This window comes from Rhinolophus sinicus, linkage group LG06 (genome assembly GCF_036562045.2).
Source record: "Rhinolophus sinicus isolate RSC01 linkage group LG06, ASM3656204v1, whole genome shotgun sequence".
Classification (NCBI taxonomy): domain Eukaryota; kingdom Metazoa; phylum Chordata; class Mammalia; order Chiroptera; family Rhinolophidae; genus Rhinolophus; species Rhinolophus sinicus.
The window spans coordinates 83,583,856-83,597,132 of NC_133756.1; the positions used below are offsets into that span (position 1 = coordinate 83,583,856).

At 44.2% G+C, this 13,277-nt stretch overlaps 1 long non-coding RNA gene across 1 annotated transcript; it reads left to right on the plus strand.

Annotated features, from left to right (window-relative positions):
• Positions 1 to 339: 339 nt before the first annotated feature.
• Positions 340 to 2,002, plus strand: LOC109435626 (uncharacterized). Its single transcript, XR_002135995.2, has 3 exons — positions 340 to 502; positions 1,145 to 1,255; positions 1,864 to 2,002. It is a non-coding gene; the product is annotated as an uncharacterized LOC109435626 (long non-coding RNA).
• Positions 2,003 to 13,277: the final 11,275 nt, after the last annotated feature.

Here is a 13,277-nt window from a genome sequence, read left to right on the forward strand (position 1 = left end):
TGGATTTACTGTTACTCTATGCCAAGCCAATTCTAATTAATTCAAAAGAATTATTGCACATAAAGCCCTCAGTATAGTACTTAGCACATAATAAAGGTTCAAGAATTGGCGACTAACATTAGTATTTTTAGTCCTAATTTAAAGGGGACAGAAGACAAAGACCCTGTTCACTGAGCTGCAAGGTGCTTGCCTTATTTTTCCACTGGAACTCTCAGCTGAGTAAGCCAGCATTTTGCATCATGGCCAAAGGCCAGCTCTTCAGCCTCTCCTCTTCCCACAGTCCACTCTTCTCAGCTTACCTCCTCCAACACCTCCCCCCACTCCCTACACCAGACTTTAATCCTGCTGTCACCAGTTTAGCAATTACTTATAGAGAGAAGCATCAGCGGCAGCCCAGGAGAAGTATGAGCAGGGAGTCAGGTCTTGTGGATCAATTTGTAATTTTTCTTGTGGCGGCAAGAGGAGCATGAGCGATGTGTGCACTAAATCCCTGGCTGGCAAGGTAGTGTGTCTTGGCTTGAATTATTTATCTATGGGTCCCTTGGCCAAGTGGGACTGCGGCTCTGGAAGAAGGGAAAACAGTGGGTGCATATAAGTGGTCCCCAGCTTAGGCCATCACAGGGGCTGGGGGCAATGGTGGGCTGATGATGATGTTGGTTCTAAACACCTTGCTACAGGAGAGGGCAGGGCAGTCTGTCTGTCTAGGCAGGCAGAAGCACTTTCAGTTTCTGGGCAGATGAGAGTCAGAGAGTCACTCCTTTTCATTGCTTAGAGTCTTAGTAGAAAAATGTTAAAATTATTGACTCAGAAATAACAGGTGGCTCTTTGTCTATTGTTGGGTGCATATGTTGAGAATGTGTAAGTACATATTTCATTCCCTAGAGTGGAAGGGAATGTGGGGGCTCTCCTGGCTGTGGAGAACCAGGGTTATTAGAGGGAGTGTCTCTTACCTGCAGGTGTGAGTGTAATAGACAGTCCTAATGCTCACTAATATTTCCAAATCTCTTCCCTTTCCTGTTTACATGAAATAATTATTATAATATGGCTAGTTTTAGCCAATGGAGTGTAACCAGAAATGATGTGTGAGAATTTAAGAGTCAGTGTGCATTTTTCTATGTTTTTCTTTTTGTTTTCCTCTCTCTAGAAAATCCTGAGATGGCAATGTTATAATTTGGTGGAATCTACCTTGGCCTGGGTCCCTGAATGACTGTGTGGAGCAGAGCCCCATGCCCAGATGCATGGGGCATGGAGATTAGTGAGGAATAAATGTTTTATCTTAAGTAACTGAGGTTTTGGGATTGTTGATAACTGCAGCACGATCTAATAAATCGTGATAAATGATGCCAAAATCAAAGGGGTCTGCAAATCCTTAGCTTCAGCAAGAGGTCAGTTGGAGTCCATATGGGTCGCTAGACCTTTGTGCATGTGGTTTGGGCAGAGGAGAAGACCATAATAAATGCTGATGAATAGAACCTGGATCAGGGGAGTACAGGAGTGATACCAAGAGTGTCAGGGTGAGCTGATGATATCTGAGAATATACATGGGACAGATGCCACTGTTACTGTGACATTCTGCTGTGTCATAGACCATGGAGGGCAGGCTATGTTTAGGATCCCGAAACCAGAATAACAACACCAGGACCCTCTTCAAACCTTGTTGTGGACTGAATTGTGTCTCCCTCCCCAAAACTCATATGTTGAAGTCCTAACCCCGAATGCGATTGTATTTGGAAATAGAACCTTTAGGGAATTAATTAATGCTAAATGAAATTATAAGGGTTGTGCCTAATCCAATGAAACTGGTGTCCTTTTAAGGACAGGAAGAGACACCAGAGATCTTTTTCTTTCCACATGCATACAAAGTAAAGGCCATGTGAAGACACATTGAAAAGACGGCTATATGCAAGGCAGGAAGGGAGTCCCTCTCAGAAACCAACACTGATGGCGCCTTGATCTTGGACTTCCAGCCTCCAGAACTGTGAGAAAATAAATTTCTGTTGTTTAAGCCACCCAGTTTGTGGTATTTTGTTATGAAGCCCAAGGAGACTAATATAGATCTTGAACTAGAACTTGTTTTCAAGTGTTCTCTTCACCACTTGTCCCCAAGCTTTCCTGTGGGGAACTTTTTGTATGGAGTCAGATTTTTTGAGGTGGAAAGGAAAGAGAGAGGAATAATGAAAATATTAACACCTCCAGGCACTTTTAACAAAATGGTTTTTTCCCTACATTTTTGAGCATCTACTATGTGTTCAGGCATGATACTAAGTGTTGGAGTGCAGAGCTGAATATGCTATAGCTTCCGCTCTCAAGTGGCTGATTGAATTGAGGCTCTAAAGAATAAGCTGCTAGTTCAATCTGACACCACTAGTCAGGATTCTATCCTGGCCATTTGGCTCCCTGCCTGAGTTCTCAGCAAAGAAGGGGCAAAGCAGAGACAGGCTGTAACAAATGTTGATGGACCCTTGCATTTCAGTGAAAGCTGTCTCCTCATTATCCCTGGTAAGCTGAGGGTCAGTATCACACCAAGGCAGTGTGTCCACTTATTGGTTGCCTGCATTCCAGTCAGACTGCACCTTCTTCTTTGCTGACAGAACATTTGCTTTGTCTAGATCTCCTGCACCTATGCACCTCAGGGAAAACTGGCTTCTCCTAGGCCCAGAGGGCAAATCATATAAGTAGCCAGTTAATTACATTCAATCTATTCTCCTTGCAGATTCTAACCAATGAGTCACAACAGAGCCCACAGGGATTCTTGAATTTCTCACCTGAAAATGAGCACAAAGGAGGGACACCCTAATTTTGAGGGGTGTTACTGTGTGATGGCATAATGCTGAGAGCTGCTACAGCCACTTTATGGTCATGAGGAGACAAGCCTAAGGACGACTGCCAACATACTGAGCATGGCAGAGCAGAGAGAGGGAAAGAACGGGCTTTTGACATTGATCAACTGAATTAATAGGGCTTCTTGTTATACAGATAATAAACATTCTCATTGCTAAAGCCTCTTGGGGTTGGGCATTTTGTTACTTGAAGCTAGAAGCTTCCTAATTTATGTAGTCAGAAACAAACAACTGGCATGTGTGTACCGAGTTCCCACTGCCGCCACCCCTGACTCAGTGTGTGACTTTGGGCAAGTCACAGTACACTTCTGGGCCTCAGTCTTCTCAGCTATAAAATGAGAGTGGGAATAAGGGTTCTGTTGGGGGAGGTCATCAAGAAGATGTGATCACCAGTTGACCCAAAAGCTGGACCCAATTAATTGGAGGCTCCTTACCCCCTCCTGTCCTTGGAAATTGCATTCCATTTGCCTTCCCCCCTCCCAGAAGCTGCTCCAAGGATACAGCCTTGAGATAGAAACACGTTGAGGCTGTCTGGACAGTATATGTGACTAAACCCACTTAGGGCCTCTCTATAAATATGTTGAAGGTTTGGTGGGCAGGTATGTAAAACTACTTACCTTGTGGCTGTCCAAGTTAAGCCTTGTAAGTAAGTTCCCTTGCTCATTAAAATCACCACCTATAAATCTGGAGTGGTCGGCCAATTTCTTTGGTCTCTCCTTGACCCGTGTGAGTACAGGGGACAGTTTCAGATTACATCTGGGAGTTCACGAGGAGATTGCGACCCAATCATTGGTGAGCCAGCCAGGAGACCAAAGAAATGGGCATCCATGGGGAACTCCCAAGGTGGCCATTGACTTCTGTGTGGGGAGGGCCACCTCATGAGTACAAGGATGCCCTGAAAATGCCAACTGCTTTAATGTGCTTGTTTGAGGAACTGCACATAGTGCACGGTGGGAAAAAGGGAAACAAATGGTTGCCCCAGTGGGTTGTCCTCTGTTGTGGGCCATTCGCCTGGATGTCAATGCCCAACTCGAGGCTGAAACTCAGGTTAGAAAGTTGGAAGAAGAGCTGAGGTTAGAGAAGGCCATGTGGTTGTCCATTACTCTACTAGCTTGCTGGCAGACAAAGTGGGAGAGCAGGATAATAAATTGGAGACCTTAACACGCCACTTTGCAAAGCTAGGAGTGTGAAGCCACCTAGGATTAGGGTCCCAGCACTTGTGACAAAGCCTAATTAAAATGCAAAGAGGTGGAATCTCTGGGAAAGTGATGAGAATAAAGAGGAGAACGTGGTGATAGAAGAAGAAACAGGCAAAATGCCCCATGCCATCTGACCCCTATTACAAAAGAAAATTTTAAATAGCAATTACCTCAACAAAAAGCCTAGCAGAAAATTTACTTTCCTTCTCTGTTCCTTGAAGTTGTAAATCTTACAATGTCTTTGAAATGTAAACACCCCAGAAGCTAACCAAAACATTGTCCACAGAGACTGAAGAAAAAAAATAGGGAGAAAATAGGCCTTTAAAAATATACAACTATAGAAGTTCCCTTGCCAAAATTGATTTGTAACAGAGCTAAGAATTTTCACAAAATTACTAGAAATAATAAGGACGAAAGAAAATGACTGTATATGAAAAATGGGTAAGGAAAGTAAAATATGTTCTTTGGATAAAGAAGGACATTTTTGCTTGTTTTTTGGTAAAGGAAAAAAAAAGAAAGTAATTTTGTCATAGAATAAAATGATTGTTCCAGAATAAGAAAGAAAAAAAGATAGGACAAAACTTAATTGGATAATAAGTTGGATAATAATCTAATTAATAGCCTAATTAATTGGTTATAATAAGTTGCAGAAGGTTTATGGAAAAGAAATCTTAAGAAAGGAATTTTATGTGTAGATAAGCTAAGGTTAGAATGGATTTATTTAAGTTTGAAAAAAAAGGAGAATTTAAATATCAAAAGTACACTGGTACAAAATTAGAATTTGGTTTTCTCTCTGTTAAAAGGATAAACTTTTCTTATATTATTGTTCTGCTCTTTATAAGGTATTGTAAACAAATATTTTCCTTACCGTTAATGTAATCTTCCTAGGAAACAAAATTCTGTGTTTTGTCTTTATCAGGTCTTAAGATTATTTAAGAAAACTGAGTCTTCTCTATTAAAAGAGGTACATTTTTTAAAAATGATGTAACTTTTTGTATATATTAAATTTCATGGAAAGCATTGTCAAATACAAAGTGATGCTAAACTTTCTTTAGGGTATATTTGTATGGAACTCCTAAAAATCTGATATGTGCTTGTATAATGTTATCAGTTATAATTTTAAACTGTATGTCACAGAAATAACGAAATTCCCTTGTTATTACATTATAATGAACTTTCATCAGATCTTTAACCATGGCCATTTTAAAATCTTTTGTCATTAGCAGACAGTTACTGTTTTACTCTGATGCTTTGGCAAAAGTGTTCCTGCAAAGTGTTTCATCTCCAAGGAGATTTATGGAAAAGACTTTGACAACAAATATTTTCAATAACTAAGATCAATTTACCTTCATGTGGGAGGAACAATAATGAACCTTTCAAGTGCTTCCCCAAGGCGCTGCACAGCTCCATAATATGTCATGGGATGGTAACAGGAGATGTGTTCCTGTTCTCCTTTCCCACATCAATAAAACGGGCCCATTACATTGATATTATAATGTTGACATGTGAAGACTTGCCTTTGCTGCAGGACACTCTACAAGCTTTGCTGGAACGCCTGCAAGGAAAAAGGATGGGAGGTGAACCCACAAAAATCTCAGGATGCAGTCACTGCAATAGAGTTCTTGAAAATCATATGGTTGAGTAAGATGTGTGTTGTCCTAGAAGCTGTGATTGATAAGATACATGCCTATCCAACCTCTAAGAATGTAAAGGAGATGCCAGTCTATGTAGTGATTTGGGGGCTTTAGAGACCTTTGATTCCCTATCTGGCACAGTGCACCTGTCCCTTCTGCCACCTGCTAAAGAAAGGGCACATATGAGACTGGGGATCAGAGCATCAAGCCACCTTTGAGAAGACAAAAATACTAGTGAAGCAGATTAAAGCTCTGGACATCTCTCAAGCAGGGTTACCATTTGAGTTAGATGTGTCTGCGAGTCCGGAAGGTATGAGTCAGGCACTGTGGCAGAAACAACAGAAGAGGAGAATGCCCCTAGGATTTTTGTCCCACTTCTACAAAGGGACAGACACCTGATATGACCCTATAGAACAACAATTCCTAGTAGGGAACACAGCACTCCTCCAGGCGGAGCCTCTCAGGAAGGAATGAAATACAGCAGCCAATAGGCTGAACTCAGATGGCTTTGGCTATTGATCACTCATGAACTCTGGCCATTAACCCTTTGCACTGACAGTGGGAGTGTTCTAAAGAGATTAACCCTATGGCTTGGACAATAAGAAGCTGAGGGATGGATGATTCATAAATGAACCCTTATGGGGCCAGGATGTGTAGAAGGACATTTGGGTTTACCTGCAAGAGCCTGAGGCATTCCTTACTGTCTCCCATGTCCTGCCTCATAAGGTATGGACATCTCCTGGCAAATCAAGAAGCTGAAATCCCACCTTGGGTACGAGCCACAACAACTGACACTTTAGTAGATACAACAGACTTGGTGCAGAGAAAGAGTGGCCACCACAGTATCCAGGTAGCATGGCATATTGCGGAGGATGCTGGGTTGCCCTTGAAATACAGTGACTTGATTAATGTAGTTAACATCATGTCCCGTGTGTTCTAAACAATGCCCTAAACAACCGCCAAAGGAGTCTGAGGCCATCCACCAGAGTTCTCAACTGGTAAGGGATTGGCAAATTGATTATACTTGCCACCTCCCTCTGTGAGTGTTTTAAATGTGTCTTGGTTTCTGTGGACACTACATCTTGCCTAACCCAAGCTCTCCTCTGTCACCTTGCAAACCAGTCTGCCACCATTAGTGGATTAGAGAAGCTCAATACCATGTCCAGGCACTTCCATCAAATACATAGAGATTGGGGATCACATTTCAAAGTTCATGATATGTAAGACTGAGCAAAAGAACATGACATTGAATGGAAGTTCCATGTCCCTTATGACCTCAAAGTTGCAGGGTTGGTAGAAAAGAAAACCGAAACATTAAAGTTACCAACAGGTAAAACCACCTTAGCCAGGTGGGCTAAAGTACTGTCCAGGCTTTAATACATTTGAGTGATCAACCAGTAGGGTCTGCTGCCCCATATATCAGACTGGGGACCCCTGCCGAGACACCCAACACTGTAAAGGTGTAAAGGTCACAGAACAAGCATTGCCCCAACTCTCACTATTGGTCAATGTGCTATGCTGCTGAGAACACCAAGCCCCACACGCCTGGGAAAGGTATTATCTACTAGAATTTGCAATGGGACATCCTGCCAGGATGGGTGTGTTACTTTGCACACAGTGAGTGAGGGGGAACAACTCAGTAACCGCTAGGATCCCATTGTCTTGCTGCAAGCTGGACCTGTGGAAATAAATGCACTATACCTGGGACAGAGCACGCACCTTTGAAGAGAGGAAAAGGTGGGGGTCCTGGTCTGGCATATCCTGTCCCAGTCCATCTCCTTGTGCCTGACAGTGCTGCCTGCCTCCCCCAGCCAACATGTGTGCTTTGCACAAATGTTTAGGTCATGATCCTAACGCTCCCAACCTCCCTTTTTCAAGGCCAGGTGGGCATGATCTATTTTCCACTGATATGATCATTTGGCCGCCGTCTTTGTTCCCTCCATTGGCCTGGAGGATGTTATAACACACATAAAAACCCTTACTGCATTCACCCAGCAAGCCTTGAATGATAGCGAACAAAGCCTGTCCTTACTGAACACTGAAATATCTCCAGTGAGAAAAGCTGCCTTGTAAAATAGAATGGCCTTGAACATTATTACTGCCTCATAAGGAGGCACCTGTGCCATTATCCAAGCAGAATATTGTGTGTTCATACCTGATGAATCTGCTCATGTGTCATTTTTATTAAATCACATGAGGATACAAGTGAATGCCCTGAGTGATCTGACCCCCAGCCTGGGGGACTCAGTAAGCCAATGGTTTGAATCACGGGGCTCTTGACAGAAAAAGTTGTCACTTATTTTGGGAATCATTATCTTAATCTGTGTTTTCTCTTGCATGTTCCTGTATTGTTGCTGTGGCATCTCCCTCCCGTGCAGACAGATAGCCACCAAATGAGCCGCCTTCATTCCAGAGAAACCCCTTGCTGACTGCTCAGGGTACATTATAAAAGAGGGGGGGCATATGTGATTATAAGAGGCCACCAGGGATGGAATGTTAGGGGAGGTCATCAAGAGGACGTGACCAGTTGAGAAAAGAGCGTGTGCTACGTGCTAAGGAAAGTGCTTGTGTCGTGCAGGGAGGCCTGCGGGGTCTCTGCTCCCGCTCCCCATACAAGAACGCAGGATATGGTGAAGCCAAAAAGGAACACCCACGGAGCCATAGGTAGGGGAGTCATACCACTATATTATCTCTGGCGGCACTATACTCTCACTGGAGGCTGGATTCACACCGTCCGCAAACCGCCATCCACACTTGCCAGCCCAGCCGCCATCCTCTTGCTAGCCCCCGTTCTTCCTCTCCTCTCCTTCTCCGCTAGCGTAGCCACAGCAGTTATATTAGTGGCCAATGGCTCACTGGTTACAGCTGACGGCCAACTAGCCACAGCTGATGGCCATGCAATCACAGTTGGCCATTTACTACCTGAGCCAACACCTTTCTATGTGAGGCCGAGAGCCTGGAAACTACTTTCTGGGGCTCTGCCCCCACAGCTTGGTTTACATGTCATCCCGACAACTGCTTCAGGATCTGGTGTCAGCTCTCATGTGGCTGGATTAGCTCTTCCCAGAGGGGTGGGGGCGTGGCAGATCTGGCTGGTGTTTTCACAAGCCAGAAAGCAGAGGGGGAATAGGAGTCTATGAAAGGCAGTTTTTTGCCCAGTCTCAGAGCCACCTGAATCAGAATTTCCAGAATCCCTGTGAAAAGCAGATTGCAGCCTCTACCTAAGACCTAATGAATCAGCTGTGCTTTGTGCCTCATGTGTGGTACCATCCCTTGTCATCCTCACAATGACGCTGGAAGGAAGGTAGGTACTCGTAGTGACCATAGTTTACAGAAGAGGAAACTGAGGTCCAGCGGCGAGAGCTATCTTGACCAAGGTCACATGGCTGAAAAGCAATGGACCTGGGACTCAAGCTTAGGTTTGTCTGATGTCATTCCCCTTCCTGGCCTGGCCTATGAGTGAGGTCTTGGATCACAGGGTGGCCTTCTTTTCTAGCTTGCTTGCCAACCCCTAAACCCCCTCATGTGGCCCTAGACCCCCCAAATTCTCAATGCTCTTCTTATCTTGCAGGGGCTCTTTCCCCAGCAGGGAGTTTCTTCTTTCATCCCCTGCCTCTTTCTGTGAAATTTCTCTTCTGCACTCCTCCATGGCCAGATCCACAGATACCCTGGCTTTTAGGTCTCCTGTGATATGTGCCATACTCCTGCTTCCTTCCCTGCAACATGCGAAACAAAACAAAACCTAGTGAACAAAATCATTTTTCATTATACTTATAGGTCTTGATATTCATGTATTTTTTACTCAATACTCATCAAATATAATTGAGCACTTATTATGTGCAGATATTGTCAAGTGCTAGAGATGTCAAGAGTGAACCTAGATGGACATGGTGTCAACCCTCACAGAGTTACAGTTAAGTGTACGTCTCATCTCGAATGCTACTCTCTCTCTATCACCTCCTCGGCACTGTGCTTTTGGTGATAGGAAACCAGGTTTTGGAGTGCCCAGGACAATGTCTACTATTAGTGGTGCTGTGTGGAATCAATAAATTAATGAAATGGAGTAAAGAGCCGTGAAGGGCAAGGTGAGTGTAAGAGGTACATTTCACGGAGGCCAGGCAGCCTGCCTTCTGTTGCTCATCCTCAGAAGATGCTAAACTGTCTAATGCATGGCTTTCTAGCCCAGAGTCTTGGAGAGGATGGCTGATATGCCCAGGGCCTGAGGCCCAGTGCCCAGTCCAAGCCCACGATGGGAGGATGCGTTATGAATGCAAGGTATAGGAAACAGAAATTATTAAACTCACAGGTAGGGACAGAAATGCCTTTGTGTGACTGCCCAGTTAGGAAATTATGCTGAAGCAATGCATTGCAAATCAGTCTGCACTCGGCAGAGAGGGGCTTTTATTCTGCAGGTCCCGAAGTTCCTTCAGCAGCTTTTGTGTGCAGCCACGGAGGCCCTTCTGGGAGGAAAGAGAAGCTGGTAATTTTGTGGCTGATTGGCAGACTGTCCAGAGCCAATAAAGATATTTGTTTTCTTGCTGAAGTGCTCACAAACCCAAATCTTAGCTGCTCAATTTTATCTTTCTTTCACTTCTTGTGATATCCCTAGGCCCTTTTCTTTTCCATTATGGAAATAAGTGAAACCTGGGCTGTCTTTCTCCGTTCCCATGGCTTAGTTGGGCCCAAAGATTCCCATTCTGGTGATCCATGAAGACAGAGGACATTTGCCCAGGGTATCTGGCCTTTTCTCCAGGTGTGCTATTTGCTTTGGCACAATCTGGATAGATTGAGTATGCCACTTGGTGCCCTGGGAGAGCTCGATGTTCACACCCACCAATCCACCCAGCATCACTGCGCCTTTTGCCCCATTGTACAGATGAGGATGGGTGAGTTGCCCAAGGACACGTTTAATCATGGTGCTTGGAATCGAAGTCAGGCTTTTGGGATCTCATGTCTGTGATCGTGGGTTTCTTGAGTGTCCCAGTGTGGTCTCAGTCTAGTAGTACTCATGGCATGCTGCTGATTAAAGATGCCCTCACTGGAACACTGGTACTCTCAAGCTGCGTTCGCAAACTGGTCAATCCTGAGTCACAGGGACATCTTGAAGTTTTAATAGAAGGGAATTGGAAATTGGCTTGGAAGTTGAAGGGACCTTTGAGACTATGCAATTCATTCCCTTTCCTGTCTGGACTTATATTAAAGATCATGAAACTTAAGCCCAGAGAATTTAGGGAGTGGCCCAAGGTCACAGCCAACTCTCTAATGGCAGACCCAGGACAAAAATGTGTATCCTCACTCTCAGTCCATCCAATGTCCTTTCCATTTTATCTGCAGTATTGATTAGGATTAGGTTTGGCTGTGAGTACCAGACACCCAAAACACAGTGACCTCACTCCCTGAGGTAAAATAAACCAGAAGATGTTATGGCAGCTCTGCCATATTAGAAACCAAGACTCTGTCTTGTTACTTTGCCATGTGTGTCTTGCTTCCCAAATTTATATCATGGCCCAAGATGGTTCCTGGAGTTCTGACTTTTACATCCAGCAGCTGGAAGAAGGAGGCTGTTCCTATTTGGGAGACTTTCTGGAAGTTTTACACAACATTTCTGTCTGTCCACTGGCCAGAATTTAGTCTGTGGCGACACTAGTTAAATGGGAGCCTGGAAAATGTCATCTTTTGCTCAACATCACTAATCATCAGAGAAATGCAAATCAAAACCACAATGAGGTATCACCTCTCCCCAGTCAGAATGGCTATCATCAACAAGACAAATAACAAGTGTTGGAGAGCCTGTGGAGAAAAAGGAACCCTCATACACTGTTGGTGGGAATGCAGACTGGTGCAGCCGCTATGGAAGGCAGTGTGGCGGTTCCTCAAAAATTACGAATAGAATTGCCATATGACCCAGCAATCCCTCTCCTGGGTATCTACCCCCAAAATCTGAAAACATTTATCCATAAAGATATATGTACTCCAATATTCATTGCAGCTTTATTTACAGTGGCCAAGACATGGAAACAACCAAAGTGTCCTTTGATAGATAGTTAGATAAAAAAGATCTGGTATATATGCACAATGGAATACTATTTTGCCATAAGAAAAGAGAAAATAGTGCCATTTGTGATAAAATGGATGGATCTTGAGATTATTATGCTAAGTGAAATAAGTCAGACAGAAAAAGTCGAGAACCATATGATTTCACTGATATGTGGTATATAAAACTGAAAACAACAAAGGAACAAGACAAACAAATGACAAAATAAAAGCTTATAGACACAACAATAGTTTAGCAGTTACCAGAGGGTAAAGGGGGCAGGGGGTGGTAGATGAGGGTAAAAGAAATAAAATATATGGTGATGGAAGGAGAACTGATTGGGGGGTGAACACACAATGTGACATATAGATGATGTATTACAGAACTGTACGCCTGAAATTTATGTAACTTTACTAACTACTGTCACCTCAATAAACTTTTATTAAAAACAAACAAACAAACAAACAAAAATTTACAGTCTAGAGAGGAATGCAGATGCATCAACAACTAACCATAAGGCAACATTGGGCCCCAAGGGTTACACAGACATTAAGTGATGATTGCCATGGAAAGAGTGATTTATTTGGCTAGGGTGGATGGATTATAGAAGACATTATGATAGGGGTCTTTGACGGAGAGAGGGATCGAGGAAAGAGGTGATCTAGATTAGAAAAAATGCACAGATAGAAGCCTGGAAGTCACAATACTACCGGTAGCTAATACCTCCCTGCCCTGGGCGTTACTGTTGGAATCTGGAGGGCTCGATAGCAGGACCCAAGGAGGGGAAGCCAAGGGTGTTCTCTGCCTCCAGGGAGGAGCTCTGGTCTAACTTGTTGGCCGGTGTTCTTGGTCCTGCTTGGCCTACTAGGTGAGTTTATTAAGTGCCCAACATAAACGCACCTGGTCTGTGGGGCCTTACCAAGACCAAGGGAGCCAGAATCTCTAGGGGTGGTTCTTAGGCATCTGTCTATTTAAGGCTCCCCAGGTGATTCTGATGTACAAAGGGACATTTTAGAGCTAAGGAAAGAGGTGAGTGAAGCCGTGACCTGGGTGAGAGGAGGAGGTATGGTTCATTAACAGTTGAACTCCATGGTGGAACCTCCAGGAGGAGAAAGCCAGGTAGGAGAACTGAGCCAGCAGATCCCAGGTCACACTGGACTTACCCCCTACTTTACAGATGAGGAGACTCAGAGGAGTGGGGGACTTCATCCAGGCCTGCCCCACAGCTTGTGACAGCAGCACTGTGGTAAGGACCCCTGCGCCTCGCAGCCCAGTCCAGAGCCACCTTCATTTCAGCACACCGCCTCCCTCTGCCAGTTGCTCAGTCCACGTCAAAGCCTTTAAACACAAACAATGAGAAAAAGATTCTGTGACTGTGGGTGCCTCTCTTCACTTGCGTGCAGGGGGAGGTCCGGCTGTTTCTAAGAATGTTGATAGGAAGTTGCCTGGTTCTCGTTTTTGCTTGTGTTTTTTTCTTGCTTCTGGGGTGGGCATGCAGGGTTGTGACTTCAGAAAGGAAATAACTAGTTACGGTGGTGAGGGTAGATGGAGGTTATTACTCTGCCATCGT